Source organism: Rhinopithecus bieti, unplaced genomic scaffold, assembly GCF_001698545.2.
Source record: "Rhinopithecus bieti isolate Rb0 unplaced genomic scaffold, ASM169854v2 scaffold_6710, whole genome shotgun sequence".
Lineage (NCBI taxonomy): Eukaryota > Metazoa > Chordata > Mammalia > Primates > Cercopithecidae > Rhinopithecus > Rhinopithecus bieti.
This window is the reverse complement of record NW_016805362.1, coordinates 1,528,597-1,546,908: the sequence shown is the minus strand read 5'-3', so window position 1 is coordinate 1,546,908 and position 18,312 is coordinate 1,528,597.

Sequence of the window (18,312 nt, the reverse complement as noted above, 5' to 3'; positions counted from 1 at the left end):
CTCTAGGTCCTGCCATGACCCCCCACCGCCTTGGTAGCCATTTCCAAGTTTTACTACTACTTTCTTGTGTTTTATTTTTTGCACCAAATTGTTCTACCAACTTGCCACGTGAACAAGGCCAGCCCTTCTGTACAGGAGGGGGTTTGAATGAGTTGGGCACTTTCCAAACCGGGCTGGGATGAGCTGGGACACTTCAAGGGCCTCCCTAGAGGTTGCCCCTAGAGGGGCAAGGGCATAAGGAGGGACTCCGGGTCCCTGATCCACTTGTATCTGTTTTATATCTTAGAGCTCTGCATGAAATTTTGTTTTAACAAAGGAGTTGGTGGCCAAAAACACAGGAAGTAATTAAATAGTTAAATGCATACATCAATTAAATAAAACTGCTGAACAACCTGATTTCTCAGGTCCCGCCTCGCATGAAAACCCTTTTTGCATAATCAGCAGTGGATGCTGAAGATGTGAACCGCTGAGTGAAAATGAGAACCACGCTGCCCGTACTCTTCTTTGGTATTTTCCAGGGCCACAGAGATAACAGGAAACCATAAATAAGGCCAAAGACAATGAAAGATGAGACCTGGGTTTGGCATGTAACCAAGAGTTCTCTGCTCCTGTGATACAGACAAGGCCTGGCGACTGTGGCGAGGGTCTGTGAGGGGGGTGAGTCTGGCCCTGCTGCTGGTGCTGGAGGACACCAGAGTCCAGCTGAGCCCCGCTCCCCAAGATCCTAATGTCCCCCATCTTCAGTTCTCGAGCAGTTCTTTCCACATCCCAATGACAGTAGGCATGACACCGTGGGAATGTGGGTGACATCCAAAGCTTAGCGATACCTTCTGGCCGCAAAGCAACTTCTGCCAACCAGAAGAAAGACTATGCACCTGCACACAGAGCACACACACACACACACACGTAGACATACACACCACATACATATGCATATATACAAACATGTGCACACACACATGTGCATACACACACACGTATACACACATACACATATGTGCACATATACACGCATACATACATCTATACACACATGCACATATGCCGTGTCGCACACATGTACACACATACACAGACACTTAATACATACACACCACCACACACACACCATCCACACACACCACACACATACACACATACATGTATGCACCCACATGTGCAGCCCATTACACACCTAATACCACAATATACACACATGCACACACCCCCTGCACATACATACACACGTGTGCACACACTTAACACATGCACACACACACCACATATATACCACACACACAGCTATTCGTCTGAGGAAAAGCATGGTTTATTTAGATGATGCCTTGCACAACTTTCTAAATTGAGTTCAAATTGGCATAAGACCATATACTTTGTGCTGTCCATTGGCCCCTCTTAATCTCATGACCTGATCTTCTTTCAAAGATTAAGGCACACATTCATCACCGTGAACAAAAACCCCTCGGATAGGCACCAAATAGCTTGGAGCGTTTACAGAGATAAACTTCCCAAGTCACAGGACACTTTGCATCTGAGGACTCAGGCACTTGGCAAAGTATACATCTTCCTTACGTCAGTGGGATCCAGCCTGTGTCTTGACAGTGTTGTTCTGAAAGTGGTCATGGCCATCAAAGTAATGGTTCTGAATTTACTCCCATCATTTTGGCCGGTTTTAGTTCATTCATAGCACTTATTACCTTATATACCTCATTGTCTATCATCTGCCTCCTTCTCTAGACGAGGGAGGAATTTGACAACAGCAAGGAACTTATTTATTTCGTTCACCGACATAGCCCCAGCTTAGAACAGTGCCTGGAATGTTGTAAGCACTCAGCAAGTGTCTCGAATCAATGAGGGAATGAATGAATAGATGGTGAATAATCTTCCTTTTCAATCTTTAGTACAAACCTCGGCCACCATGGTGCAGCAGTGAGGTACGAGCCAGGAGTTCCAGTCAGCTACTTACTTACGAGACTCCACAATAATCCCTAGAACTAATTTCCATACACTTACCTGCAAAATGAGCATCATCGCCACCCAACAGGACTGTGTGTGAGGATGCACTGAGTTCATGTATGTGCAAAGTGCCCACACGTTGTCTGGCACATGGTAGGTATTTATCCAGCCATTATTGAATTCAAGATAGCCTTTTATTATTTCCCCCACTTCAGATAAGAAGGTGCAGAGGGTGGATGGGAATAGTAAAGCCAGGACTCAGGCTGGCATCTTCTGCCTCTCAGATCAAAGCGCTTTCTGTCTCTTCATGCTGCTTTTTCTAGAACAATCTCCCCCTTTCTCTCATGACACACACCCACACACAGTGCGTGTTAGTGGTTCAATTTAACATTTTTCAATTTAAATATCTAATTTAACATTAATCTAACGTTTTCCCCAAACATACTACTTATCTTTCTACTCAGTCAAGACGTAGTCTCATGTAAAGGCTTCAAACCAGCAGATGGAAAGAAGAACAAGACTCCTTTACTATAGAGGGTTGGCCTGGGCCCTGAGCCATCCCCACCTGGCCCAGGGGGCCTCTCCTTGGTGGCTCTGGTCTGTGGCTGTTTCCACAGCGAAGCAAATATCCTTTCTGTCAGGTCCCAAGGGACAAACCCTGAGCCGGGGCATGTGGTAGGGCCTGGGGGCTCCCTAAATCCTCCCCTCTCTCCTACCCCCTAAGGGCATCTGGATCCTCTGGGTAGGATGCAGAGTAAGGACCAGGCAGGCTGCCTGCCTCCCACTCGAGCCTCCATGAGGTTGGGACAAAGATTTCTCCTGCAGGAGAGGAAGACTGGGCAGAGGTTTCTGGGCTGTGCCAAGCCATGGCTTAGTTCTTCCTGGTGATGAGGAACAGCTGTGCCCCAAAGGCAAAGCACTGTGGCCTGGTAGACTTGGGTTGCCTCCCCAGTGTTTTGATAAAAGCTTGAACAGAGATAAGGAACTATGTCTCTCCCCAGCAGCCTCTCTCATGCCAGGCCACAGGCCGATCTCCTAGCAGGTTACCAAGACCAGAGATGGGCTTACTTCTCTCCCGCTATCTGAGGGGCAGCACACCGGAGTATTCTCTGTCACCATGGAGAATGATAGAGGCTGGAAAAGGTAGAAAGGACACCCAGCCTGCTAGCTGAGGAGACAAAGCAGAGCAAGTCGGCTGGAACAGCCAGCATCCCAGAGGAGGAAAAATGATGACTGCAGGAAACTGGTGCAGTTCAAATCCCATCTCAGCCTCCACCAGCCAGGCGAGCCTCAGTTTCCACAGCTGTACTTAAATAACTTGTAGTAATTAAGCCAGGTACGTTGTAAAGGGCACTTTGGTAGTTTGAGGAGACATGAGTTGAAAGATGGAATGAGTACCTTTTTCCTAGGAAAGGGACAGAAATGATTTGTCATCTCAGGTCACAGCCATGGTTAACAGGCTTTCCATCGCCTCGCTCCTCTGCGGCTTGGTTTTTACTGCATCTAGATTTTGCAGCTTTCCCACTTCGACTACCAATTAAATGAGCATTTAGCCTTCTTTGTTGGCTTCCTCTTCCCTCAGAAGTAGAGCTAGCTGGCTGGGCTCAGTGGCTCATGCCTGTAATCCCAGCACTTTGGGAGGCCGAGGCAGGGAGATCACAAGGTCGAGAGATCAAGACCATCCTGGCCAACATGAAACCCCGTCTCTACTAAAAATACAAAAATTAGCTGGGCATGGTGGCCCGCACCTGTAGTCCCAGCTACTCCAGAGGCTGAGACAGGAGAATTGCTTGAACCAGGGAGGCGGAGGTTGCAGTGAGCCGAGATCGTACCACTGCAGTCTAGTCTGGCAACAGAGTGAGACTCTGTCTCAAAAAAAAAAAAAAGAAAGAAAGAAAAGAGAAAGAAGTGGATCTAGCTTTTAGTGCAGTCCCCCTACCCCCACATACCACTTGATAATGGTAAGAATCACCAGGGGGTCCCTATTATTTAAAGAAAGAAAAAGAGGAGGAGAAAGAAGCAAATCCCACCCCATTTCAAACATACCCAATCTGAATGGCCAGAGGGAGGGCCTAGGAATCTATATTCCTAACAAGCTCCCTAGGAGATTCTTATCCTCAAGCAAATGTGGGAAATATACTTCAAGACATGGCTTCCACACTATTTCTTTCTTCTTCTTCTTCTTATTTTTTTTTTGCCATGACTCAAGATGAGAAATACATTAAATACACTTTACATTGCAAATCAAGATGTACACATATAGCTGGCTGATTAAGAATGTTTCATGGGGCTGGGCACGGTAGCTCATGCCTGTAATCCCAGAACTTTGGGAGGCTGAGATGGGTGAATCACTTGAGGTTAGATTAAGACCAGCCTGGCCAACACAGTGAAACCCTGTCTACAAAAATTAGCTGGGTGTGGTGGTACACGCCTGTAGTTCCAGCTACACAGGAGGCTGAGGCAGGAGAATCACTTAAACCTGGGAGGTGGAGATTGCAGTGAGCCGAGATGGTGCCACTGCACTCCCACCTGGGTGACAGTGAAATTCCGTCTCAAAGAAAAAAAAAAAAGAATGTTTCATGGAACCTTATTATCTGTACTCTATTTTGCCACAGTCCATTCCACTCTATTCTACCTATTTCATTTTACAAGTGCTGGATACCACCCAGTGATCAATTTCAGTAACCAGCTGGCAGTTTAAAAAGTGTTGATTTAAAGTGTGACTTTCTAGTAATTCTTCAGTCTGGTTGTGGACTTTATCAGTGGCTACCAGAAGCCAGTCTTCCAATTCACAGTTTAAGAATCATCAGGGCCCTTGATAAAGGTGCACATTTTCCAGTCCCATCCCTTGAGGTTTTAAACAGCTTCAGAGAGTGGTCAGGAATCTCAGTACCACTAGCTGGAGATTCTGAGCCCAGGAGAGACAGCTTCTGATTGATCCAGGTGGGTCACATGCTCCCTCTTGGTCAGATAAAGGATGACACACCTTGATGGGCAGTTCTGCCAACACTGTGTCCCTTGGAACTGGGTAGCTCCCTAAAGTAAGTGGAAGAAAGGGGAATGGGTGCTGCCAGCAATGCAACACCAATGACCACAACAGAGGCCATCCTTGGCCACCCAAGCAGCAGTTTGTTAATCTCTCCTTCGTCTTAACTGCTTGTATCCTCCCTGGTACAACCTGGAGTGCCCAGAGTGGTGCATACAGCAGGCATCCATGTGCATGGGTTGTATGGAATACCTGGGAATACTTGCATTCTGACTTCTGGTCTCGGTCTGAAGTAATCAAGCTTTTGACTCTGTGCTTCATTTTCACAACTGAAGCTGGTTCCATTGATTGCAACAGAGTCTAGATTTTTATTTATTTTATTTAACAAACTCTTCCATATGCAAGCCAGTGTTCTAAGTGCCATACAAATATTAACTTATTGAGTTCTCATAAAAACCCTATAAGAGAAGTACTATTACATGCCAGGAACCATTTAAGGGGTTGTACCCATATTATCTCTATTCTTCGAATCCATCCGGTAAGGGGATAGGAATTATTTTTCTTCATCGACAAGACACTGAGATTCAGAGGTTATATAACTTGTTCAAGGTCTCACAGCAAGTGGCAGAGTTGCACCTTGAACTCTAGTAAGGAAGAATGAGTAATGCCAAGGGAATCTTTGAAATGGCATTTAATTCTAGAGTTACCAGTTAAGCTCTTGCATGCTAAGAACATCCAGGTTCAAATGGGCCAAACCCTGGGGGAAAAGTTGTGTCTTCTTACAAACAGAAACAGAGGCACAAACCAAAAGGACTTGCCTAAGTTCCAGCTGTGGGCAGAAAGCCAGTAAACACATGAAACCCCCAGCGGCTGGCTTAACATTCCTATAGCTTCGATGTGCCCTCATTCTGTTAAAATGTAGTGACAAGGAAATTCATCACTGTTTATATGAACTTTTTTTTTTTCAGTGAAAAGAAGAAGGCTCTATTCACTCATGGAGACTTTTATTCAAGCGTCAAACTCTATTTTAATTTTCTAGTAGCAAGTATTGCAGTCAGCCACACTATAAAACAATGACCTCAAATTCCTCTTTGCCTTCATTGCAGTGACAATGTTGTTACAGCTGACTAATGTTTTTTTCTCAGTTAGCATAGCTAACCAATATTTTCTGAGTTAAATACGTCTCTCCAGGTTTCCCCAGGTAGGTTCTGAGAGGGAAACTCTTACACCTGATTTGGAAGAAAGGTCCCTGGGGTTCATTTTAAAATAATAAATATACAAGTGTATATTAATTAAAAGTAAACAAATGACATCATCTGTGGGTTTAGAACTCTTCTGTTCAGCTGTTGGATCCAAATAGGTTTTTATGATCCTGGATTTATATTCAGATTGGCATAGTGCCTGTGACTATGGTAGATTTTAACAGAGAGACAGGAGTTATATTAAAATCTGTATGCAATAATTCCTTTCCCATAGGTGGCAAGAACATGCTCTTCTTCCTGAATTTCCTTCACTTGGATGTGAACGTAAAAGTAATCAGCTGGAAAGCGTATCAGTTACTTATTGATATTTATTGCTGTGTAACAAACCACCCAAAATATAGTTGCTTAAAACCACCATGCTTTACTTCTCTGGCTCTGTGGGTTGATGGTGTGGTTGTTTTTCTAGTCTTAGCTGAAAGGCTCAACTGAGGCTCATTTGTATGGCCTCATTCACCTGGCCCCTCAGCCGGGTCTGGGGGGTCTAAAATGACCTAATTCACCTACCTGTCTGGCACCATGGTACTTGGCCAAGCCTCTCTCTTCATGTGATCTCTCAACATCCAGTAGCTTGGGTTTTCTTACATGGTGACAACGGTATCAGGGCTTCGTTATGCCCAAACTCTGGAGCTCCTTCATGTCACCTCTGCCACATTCTATTGACCAAAGGAAGTCATGAGGCCAGTCTAGGCATAAAGGCATGATGAAATAGATTCCATATTCTAATAAAAGGGGCTGCAAATACTATTTTCTTTGTTTCCACATACAAAATACATTCACTGCTTGCCCAAAAGTTGTATCCCATTATAGTGTCAGTCTTGGTCTCAAAGTCAAGGATCTCGATCCTCTAAACGCAGATACAGATGAGGTGTCTTGGCTGCTTTCCTTTAGGTGCAGCTCTATGGGCCACCTCTCCTTGAAGCAGAGGCCTATAAACTAAAGAGATGTGGTATCTGCCCCCTACTTTGCAACATATCTGGTGAAACAGGGACAGGATAATCACCATAAACAATTCCATTCAAAAAGAGGAGGAATGGGAGGCACATGGCAGTTACCAATTCATAGCACTCTGAAATCCAGTCAGGCACCAATTGCCAGTTTCCCAACTCTAGGAGTATGGAATCCTCCTTGATTAGGATCTACTTCTACTCCTTTGGAGTGGTTCCATAAGCCATTGTTCTTGGCTCTTGGCTCCACTCTCTGGGATCTTGGCTCTGCCCTCTGAGTTGTCCTTCCTTTTTTTTTTTTTTTTTTTTTCCCCTAATTCTTAGCTTCCTTGCATTGGGTTACAACATGCGTCCTTCCTTTCCTATAAGAGATGGTACATGTTTGCAATTGAGTTGTTTTCTCTGCCTGTTTCTGCCTATAGAAAATCGAGGGTCCAGATGCTCTTTTCATTTTGAACTGTCTTTGTCCAAGTTGGGGGTAATTTCAACAATGCAGTATCTTTTTTATTTTTTATTTTTTGGATCCTGAATATATATATTTTTAAATTTTACTTTAAGTTCTGGGATACATGTGCAGAATGTGCAGGCTTGTGACACAGGTATACATGTGCCATGGTGGTTTGCTACACCTATCAACCTGTCATCTAGGTTTTAAGCCCTGCACGCATTAGGTATTTGTTCTAATGCTCTCCCTCCCCTTGCCCCCTACCCCACAACAGGCCCTGGTGTGTGATGCTCCCCTCTCTGTGTCCATGCGTTCCCATTGTTCAACTCTCACTTATAAGTGAGAGCACGCAGTGTTTGGTTTTCTGTTCCTCTGTCCGTTTGATGAGAATGATGGCTTCCAGGTTCATCCATGTCCCTGCAAAGGACACAAACTCATTCTTTTCTATGGCTGCATAGTATTCCATGGTATATATGTGCTGCGTTTTCTTTATCCAGTCTGTCATTGATGGGCATTTGGATTGGTTCCAAGTCTTAACAATGCAATATCTTTAAAACTTTGTATGTTTCCCTTGACTCTGATTGGGGTTGAGTCTACGCCTGCAAAATTATATCCCTTATTCTATTTTGAGGCAGATCTCTGTCTACTTTGGGCTGAGTGTGAATCTGCTGTGGGATGCTCCTTTAAGATTCTTAAAGCCTGTCTGTCTAGCTCAGAGGGTCTGGGGCACCAGCCAAAGTTTGCTGAGGTCTTAAAAGGGATCTTACAGCCACAAACTTGATGGATTTTTAACCTCAAACTTTGTTTCGCTAGAAAATTTTTCTACTGGCAGGGGTGGGAAGTGTGTGCGTTGGAAATGAGAGCATCTTATTTTCTAATCAACCATGTCCTGGATCTTTTATATTTTTTCTAAATTCTGTTTGTAAACTAAATAACTCTCTCTAAAGCTCATCTCTCCCACTACATATCATATACAGCTAGAAGAAGCCAAGTGGTGCTCACAATATTCTGTCTAGAGACTTCCTTAGCCATATCTATAAATTCAATGGGTAATTTTCTATGTGCCAAGTTACCATGAATGATAGTTTGGACTATCATCCACCACTTCATAACCTAGCTGCCTTTTCTCCACTTTCAATAGCAGTTTCCTCACCTTTTTCCAGCCCCCACCCATGGCGTCCATCCCACCTTCTGTGCACGTTCTACTCCAGAGCCAATGCCACCAATTTTGTGTTTTTGTTCCTGTAACACCTTTTTATTTCCTTTTTTTTCAATTTTAATTATCTTTGCTTTAATGATTTATGTACTTACCTCTTTGGTTGTTTTAAATGTTCATATTTACAATTCGTTTATCATTACACTGCCAATCATCCTTACAATTAGTGTGCTAAGCATTATTTATTATTGTGCTAAGCATTACACTGCCAATTGTCCCTAACACTGTTGTGCTAAGTACATGTAACATGGAACTCCTCGTCATATTTTATTTGGTGTCACCAGGCTTGCCCCTTTGTTTCCAATTTTTTTTTCATTTATTCATTCCATTAACAAATATTCACTGGGAAATACTAAGACGTACTACACTATTCTAAGATGTTCACCACTGGGGACAATAGATCTATAAACTGATGCCTCCTTCCATGTGAAGTGTGGTATTCAAGAGAAATGGTATGAGCTGACTCACATTTCACAGGTTCCCTCCCCATGCTATGTTGCTATTAGAAAGAGCAGACACAGGAGTGGGGGAAGCATTGGTAGGCTCTGATGATATTCTGAGCAAGAAGTGTAGGTGCCAGGACCACACAGGCAAGGAAGGAATATGTTAGAGTCGGGTAGCAGTAGCAGTAAAGATACTGAAAGGGACTGTGAAGCAACACCTCACTTTTAGATACCAAATGTAACGGTTAACTTTATATGTCGATCTGACTGGGCTATGGGGTGCCCAGATATTTGAGCAAACATTATTCTGGCTGTGTCTGTGAAGGCATTTCCGGATGACATTGATATTTGAAATAGTAGACTGAGTGAAGCAGATGGCTCTCTCAATGTGGGTGGGCCTCCTTCAAACTGAGGCCTCCTCCAATCCGTTTTAAGGCCTGAATAGAGCAAAAGGGCTGACCCCACCTGCCTGACTCCTTCTGCCTGACTGCCTTGAGCTGGAACATTGGCCTTTACTTGCCTTTGGACTCAAACTGAATCATTGGCTCTTCCTGGATCTCAAACTTGCCTGCTTTTGGCTTAGAATCTCTACCATCGACTCTCATGATTCTCAGGCTTTTTGGACTCAGACTGAAACTACACTCTCAGTTTTTCTGGGTCTTCAGCCTGCCAACTGCAGATCTTGTGAATTCTGAGCCCCCATAATCACATGAGTGAATTCTATATAATGAAAGTTTTTAAAATAAATATATATCCTATTGGTTCTGTTTCTCTGGAGGACCATCACTAATAACCCAACTTCTATATATTATTTACTGCTGTATATAAAAACATCCCCAAAACCTAGTGGCTTAAAACACGGGCAGACAAACTTTTGTAAAGGGCAAGAGTGATGTTTTAGACTTGATGGGCCACGTAGTCTCTTTGGCAAGTACTCAACTGTGTTGCAGCACCACAAGAGTACCCATAGACAATATATCAGTGAATGAGTGTGGTGGTGGTGTTCCAATAAAACTTTATTTACAAAACATGTGCCAGATCAGATTTGGCCCATAGACCCCTGATTTAAAACCACAGTTTATTATTTCTCATGACTCTCTGGGTTGACTGGGAAATTCTGCTGATCATGTCAAGCTCATTGTTGTAGGCAGCTGCAGTCAGCTGGTAACTGACCTGGGGTTGGAGGGTCTAAGGTGACACCACACACATGCCTGGGGCCTCCATGCTGGCTGCCGGCTTGGTTTATCTCTCCATGTGGTTTCTCATGATTCAGTCAGCTTGCCTAGGTTTCCTTACATGGTAGCTGAAACACTCCATGAGGACAAAGGCAGAAGCTACATGCCCCTTGAGGCCTGGGCTCCAGAACTTACACAACTTACACTGCATTCTGCTAGTCAAAACAAGCCACAAGGCCAGACCATGTTCAAGGAGTAGGCAGTAGACTCCACCTCTGGAGTCTACAGGGAGTTGCTCAATATCATCGTCATTATTTTTCAATCTACCCCCAGAAATAAACTGGAATGCCTTAGCTTCCATATTTCTGTAGAAATTCACAAGTCTCCATGAGCAGTTTCAGCCCCTTGCTACCAGCATGAGTCAGTGGAAGCCAATTCACTAGCTGAGTTATGAAACTAAGTTCTCTTATCAGCCTTGCCTAAGCCTTTTGATAGCTTTTCTTAGAACCTTGGTCTAATTCTGAAGGCAGCCCAAGGTAAGAAGACACATTCACTGGGCCCTGGAAAGTGGAAACTAAAAGCCTATGGGAGATACCCGTGTTTATAAGAAAATGAAGATGCAGCCATGTTAGCTTTCTCCATCCTGTTCCCTTCACCTGGATGCCACAAATAAGGGGTCACAGGGTGATACTAGACATTATAGAACTTTAACATTTTCAATTAGATCGTGAGCATTTCCTGAAAGTGTTTCAAACTTTCTCAAGCTTTCCTTGGGAAATTCTCTGAGCATTTTCTTATCTCCAAAGTTGAAATCAGAGGGATTAAAAAAAAAAAAATTAAAATTCCTTGCTAATCTGGGCTATCAGATACTTCCTGTGGAATACTGATCTTGTTATTTATAAATAAAACGCTTTAGGATCAGTCTGCTAACAGATGCACATTTAGTTGTAATATGTCTTTGATTCATAAGCCAAAAGAAAAAAAGTTTACTGATATAACACATAATGCATTTTACCTTTAAAATAAAATTTCATATAAAACATAAATGAATTAGATATATACCTGTAGAGGCTAAGGAAATAGTAAAACATATTTCTCCTTCTTCTGCTTAAAGAATTCTTTTCTAAAATTGCCATTTTAAAAAGTAATCATCAAAATGCATGAAAATGAAACCTTCCCAAAGCACCATTAATTCTCCCATAGAGAAAGCCAGTATGGTTGATTATTTGCTTTATGAAAGTGTTGATTTTTTATGACTCTTTGTTTAAAGCTATTTATCATTGAAAAGGCTGTGCAAGGCCAGATATAGAATTCATTTTCAAAGGTAACTTATACCAAAGAGGCAGCAGTGGTATTATCTGCCATGTGGACCTAAGAACTCTTGTTCTCTGAGTAGGTTTTAAATCAAAAGCGTTAAGTAGGGTTTAAGCCCCGTGTCATTTTAAATTCAAGCTTTAGATCCATGAAGCATGGATTTTATGATGGAAATGACAACTGACCCTCATCTGTAACAAATACAGCAAACTAACTTTGTGGCTCCCTCAGTAATTCTGAGGAAGTAGTGCAGGCAGATAAGATACGCATGACTAGAAAAATGTGTATAAAATCCATGGCCAACGAGTGGTTCCTGAGGGCTTACCAGTTGTCCTCTCCATGTTCATCTGGTGTTCCTGTCTGCCTGTGCCCTAGAAAGGCTTCCCATCTGCCAGTCTTTCAGTAACATTTTTTATAAGCAAATTTACAGAATTTACTAGTATTTACTGGAAATAACAGTAAAACAACAGCAGTTACCACTTCTTATTTACCATATACCAGGCTACATACTTTCATGCTTTATGTCATTTTGTCCTTACAACAACCCTGTGAGATAGTTTAAGGATGCTTTTCCAAGTTTTCTAGACAAAGAAATTGAGGCTCACAACATTTAATAATTTTCCCAAGGCTGCACAGATTATAATAAGGAATGCTGAGACTCAGACCCAGATCGGTCTGACTCAGACCCTGAGCTCTAATCTATTGCAGTAGTCTCACACTTAATCAACCACCCTCCCTGTGTTGCTATCTCCCTAATTACACTGTAAGCTTCTCAAGAGGAGAGACATACTATATTCTTCTATGGTATCTTCCAGGGTAACTGGTACAGACATTCAATAAAAGGAATTTATCTGCTAGTTTAAAAAAATTGTATATTCATAATTCACTGAGGCTTAGAATATCTGTCTGAAAAGTCCCCATCTTTCAGGGAGTTTTTCAGTGCCAGGGCACAAAAGAATTGTCTTTAGCATTCAATTTTAATTTAATCAACTAAAAACTCACAAACTAGCAGGCCATGTTTGGAATGAAACTCCAGTGAGGCTGAAATAATACAGGAGGTGAGGAGTAGGTCTCTTGGAGAAAGCAAAAGAATATGCAAAGACGCATCAATTAATCACACAGTGCTTCAGATGATCGATGTCTCCTTCGACGCACCACAGAGCTCTGGATTTGAGAGGAGTGTTAGCATTAAAGCTTGATAAAGTTATAGTCATCTCACAAATTCCACTGTCACCTCATTAGATATGAAAAATAGAATGCTTTAGGACACTTGGAGATATTTTCAGTAAAAATAACATTTTTTTTCTTTATAAGGGAACTGAAAACCACCTCCTAATTGCATGGTGAGCAGTCATGACAGACTGCATAGCCAGTGGGGTCAGAGCCAGAGGTCTGGTAGTGTAAACTGTCCTCCAGCCTATGAGGGTTTCCTCTCCAAAGAGAAATTGTTGTTAAAGCCTTAATTGAGAGGTCAGTGGTCTTAGGACAGGCAGGAGATAAGCCACCAGCTATGTGAAGTAATGTTGACTTTGATCTGCCAGGCCTTTTGGCATAGAAAGAAAGCCAGCCTTGAGCCAGAGGTTCTCTAATCTTCTTAAAGATAAGCTGTAACTGTTTGGCTGGGGTGGGGGTCCAGGGCAGAGAAAGGATTTCTCTCTGTGTGCTGTGGCCAGACTTATGAATGACTCAGTTACTGCCTGACATCCCTGCCCAGGCTCTAACCATACTCTGGAATGGCAAGGCAACCTGTCCTAAGGGGGCTTGTTCGAAGGAAGAGTCTTGAAGAGAAGACCATTATATCTATGGGAGTTACCACCATTCCCTTCTCAGGAGCTGCTTTGGAAGATGTCCAGTGGATTATTTCCCCAAAGAAAGCCAGGATCAGCAGATAACTGATCAAAATGTCTCAGGAAAGGAAGTGTGGGAGGGAGGGAGAGAAGGAGAAAAGAAAGAAAGATTTGAATAATTGACTTGTTCGGGGTCTCTGTGCAATTCCAAGTTTATGAAAATAGAATCTTACCACATATATATATATATATATGCATGCTATGCTTTATTTCTCCATAGCAAAAGATCAATTTATAGAAATTGGTGGAGATTCGTCCAAGAAATGGAATCTATCTGCTAGAAAGACAGCTCAGAAGTCGGTAAATCCAGCCTTGCCTCTCACTGATTGGAAATCACCGAAATGATTGATTCCTGGGATTGGAAACCATGCAGGCAGGAAATAACGGGACCAAATGACCGAAGGGGATCTTGAGCACTCTCAGATGGAGAAAGGATCAGTGCCACTGTCAGGACTCTTTGTATAACCCTTCTGCCCTTACAGTGTATTTTAAGGCATCATTTTATAAAGCTTCAGCCAGAGAAGGGAGAGATTTGGGGTGCTTTACAAATGGGTGAGCCAAGATGCATAACTTGTGTTTGGAAAAGAGAGCTCAACTACAAGCAGCCCCTTTCAGAACAGACATGGAGCCTCCAATCCCCAACTTCAGAAAAAGTTTCGTCCATCCAATCAGGCACTATAAACTCTGACCCAAACAGAATGTGGGCTCCATCTACACTAACATTCATTCCAGCAACCAAGACTTGGTAGGCATGTGTGTACCCTTGTAGCTAGGAGTGATGCCACAGTAAGGACTGCTTTCCACATCTAGTGGGCTAGACTGCACTTCCACAAGCACCATCTTGCTTTGACTTGAAGATTTCACAAAACCGCCATGAAATAGGTTGCGCTTATTGCCAGCTCCCTTTTAGATTTTCAGAACTGGGGTTCAAGAATCATGGGTTTACATGATTGGCTAATAAAGGTTGCTTAGCTAGTAAGAGGCAGAGACAAAATCTATACCTAGATCTTTGAATATAAGACAGCAAACATACAAAGGAGGCACCATGCAGCAAGACCCCAAAGTCAACTTCCAACTAACACTTTATAGTAATTGGTAATTTAGACTAGAAAGGAACCTCAGATGCCAACTCCCTTCAAGTCAGGAAATTCCCCATGGAAAGACATCCAGACCTAGACTCCCACTCATCCAGTACCTATACCATGGTGAATATTCATCACAGATCATCAGGGCATCACCAGCCAATGGAGTCTTCACCTATTAAAATATTGCTGGTTGCCATGGCACAGGGAAAGAGAATGTGGTAAATTATGCTCTAGCTCCTGGCTCTGCCATTCACATTTCAAGGGCCAAGTCAAGTCACATGATCATGCTTAACTTCAAAGAGGGGAGAGAAGTGCCACCCTACTATGTACCAGGAAGGGGAAAAAAAGGAGAATTAGTAAATGTCTTAATGGCTTTCCCAGTGTCCCTCTCATGAATCCAGGGAGATATTGATAATCTGTGTGTTCCATTGAAGTCAGTGGTCACAGATGTGAATTTTGTTAGTGTATGCCTTGAAGAACTTAGCCAAAAATGTTGTCTGGTATTCAGCTGAGGAATGGTGTTATCTTAATGCAGCTGAAAAAAAAGTCATAATGCCTGGAAGAGGCATCTTTGAAGATTTCACAGACAGACAGCAGACCCAGGGAGGATGCTCAGAGGGGAATGCTTATGTTTTTGGAAGTACTGGGGTGGTAAAGCCATGATAAATGTGCTCCCCATATCCCTCAGCCAGTCTATCTTTTCTGCACATAAAAGAGATAGAGAGGAAAAAAGAAAAAGAAAATAGAAACTCCAAAAAAAGATATCTGGAAGTAACTACAGAGAGGGTTCTTGAAAGTGTGGCATGGTACTCTAGCAACAAACAACAAAGAACATTTGGAAAAAAGTCTTTTGTTCTCCTGAAGACACAGAATTTCAAAATAATCCAAAAGGCCTCATGCCTGGTCCCCCTTCTTCCATCTCAAATTCTTGCGAACCCTCCTTGGAGCATGCTGAGAACTGGATCTCTAAGTCAACAGAAATGTAATGCCAATTTCTAAGCACCCACAAATTCCTAAAAGACACCAATTTACTATTATTTATCATTTTGATATTATTTATCTCCAAAGTATGCATTACATCATTATTATCATCAATTGAATATTTTCCCAAAGAAACGAAATTAATTGCCCACCAGAAAAGTTTTGAAATGTTTACATGTATTGCTTTGTATAAGCATAAAAGTAGTGTGTGGGAGCCTGTTTATAAGTTAGCAAAGTGTTAGTAAACTCTGGTTTGACACTGATAAGGTTCATATGAAAGTCATCACTGAAGCTGTTGCCTAAATAATAAACAGGATCTCTAGGCCTATCCTTTTTTCAAGCATGCCGCATTAGATTAAAAAATATATACTGTACCCAGAAGAAACACAAAGTGTACAGAAAAGATGGCAGCATCATTGTTGCATTTAGTGCAACTTTTAGGGAGAAACAACTCTTGGGGAGATCTAGTGTCTTACCGCCCAGGATCTCAGTTGGGTCAACTGTGGGCAAGTCACTGAGCATTCATTTTCCTCTTGCAAAATGGTGATAAGAATATTGCTTTTCCTATAGGGTTTCTGTTGGGACTTAATGAGATAAGGCTTGGAAGGCACCTTAAACAAGTCCTGCCATAGAGTAAGTCCTCAATGGACTGGCAAACTGCCACTGTTGTCAAGCGAGCTTGGGTTTTCTCATGAGACAGACCAAACATCATGATGCTTCAAAAGGGTCTTTCAGCAACCATGACTTGCCAAGAGAAGACCTTGCAATTCAGTGTTTGGAAGCAAAAGAGAGAACGCAGGAGACCCTGGACTTTTGCCCCATGATCTGGGGGTAGTTCTAGATCTGCCAGAAACCACTGGGTGATCTTGAATGGGTCACTGCAAATCACCTGGACCTCAGCTTCTAAGAAACAAGAAATCTAAATGGCATTCAAAAACAAACAAACAAACAAAAAACAAACAACAACAACAAAATCCCAGCAGCATTAAAAAACAAGAAGGCTGGCCGTGTGTGGTGGCTCACACCTGTAATCCCAGCACTTTGGGAGGCCGAGGTGGGCGGATCACAAGGTCAGGAGATAGGGACCATCCTGGACAACATGGTGAAACCCTGTCTCTACTAAAAATACAAACATTAGCTGGGCATGTGCATGCCTGTAATCCTAGCTATTTGGGAGGCTGAGGCAGGAGAACTGCTTGAACCAGGGAGTTGGAGGTTGCTGTGAGTCAAGATCTTGCCACTGCACTCTAGCCTGGCAACAGAGCAAGACTCCATCTCAAAACAAAACAAAACAAAACAAAAGCTGATTATATTTTAAATCACAACATCTACTCTTCAAAAGATACCTTACTAGGAGCTGAAACAGAGAAAATTGTTTAATGCAGCAATGCTCTGACTTTCACCGAGTGGGGAGTTCAGAGACCTGCACCTGAGGACTCCTCTTCTCCCAGCTCCATTCCGCACACCTCCATTGTGAGCAGTGCCTCCTGGGTTGTGCAGTGAGGGACCCTGACTATCTTGCATGTGGCTCCCAACATAGTACCTGCCGACAGTAGAAAATCAAGGCATGTTTGTGGACAGCCCATCTACTGAATTCTAGCATCTCCACTCCATAGGATTTCATATTCTGTTTGTACTATGCTTGGCACAAGATCATGCCCACAAGCATAGCTCTTTGGTCATCCACAAACGTAGTGAATTGATATTGGGCTAAGCATGGAAGAAAAAATAAAAACAGACCTGGTCTCTGACCTCACAGAAGGTCATGGTAGAAGGAACATAGAGAACGGTGTTAGTCTGCCATGACTAGATTTGGGTCCTGGTTCTTCCACTGGGCTTACTCAAGCAAATGTCTCAAGCAACTTCCCTAATTTCTGAGTGTCCATTTCATCTGCAAAATTAAACTAATATTCCCACTTTGTACACTGTTATGGGTCCAGATCAAATAACTTTTAGAAAGCAACTAGCATATTGCCATCAAACTCAGAGCTCAAATGCCAGCCCCTTTCCCTTAGTGTTTCACCAAGAAGGGTGCAGAGCTGTTAAAAAGCCTGAGCTTTTATTTGCCTCTATGTTGTAACAATGCCTGTCTACCTTTGGGACTGCCCTACCCTGACCCAATTTCAGAACCGAGACTGTCCAATTGTGTTTGCATTGGCGCATTAATCATGCAGCTCCTGAGTGAAGGGCTCACACTGTCATGACTGTCATTACCTCCAGACCATGCACTGGCAACCACTCCACAGATCATTGTTCCAAGCAAGCCATTGTTCCAGCTTTTTCCTCTGGGCAAGGCTCGGATGGAGTAAGGTCTTCTCCAGCCTCGGAGGCTACATTGTGCAGTTTCAGGGAAAGACAAAAGTCTGGATTCAGTCTGAACTCAGCCTGCACATGAAGCAGCTGCTCAACTAGCTGGAGCTTAGGCCAGCTCTTGGGCTTCCAGGTGACAGGCCAAGTCCTGCCAGACAATAGAGGTGAGATGATGCCACCCTCCAGTAGGCAGGCAGCACCCAGGAGGTGGGACCTTTAGTCACTCACTTTATTGTTACAGTCATAAGGAAGGAAAGCATTTAGTTATTTTCTTTAGGGCAAAAATTGTTAAAGGAAGAAAAGAGCTGAGTGCTCTTAGCAGCCCTCCCACCGCTTCTACTAGCAAGCCCC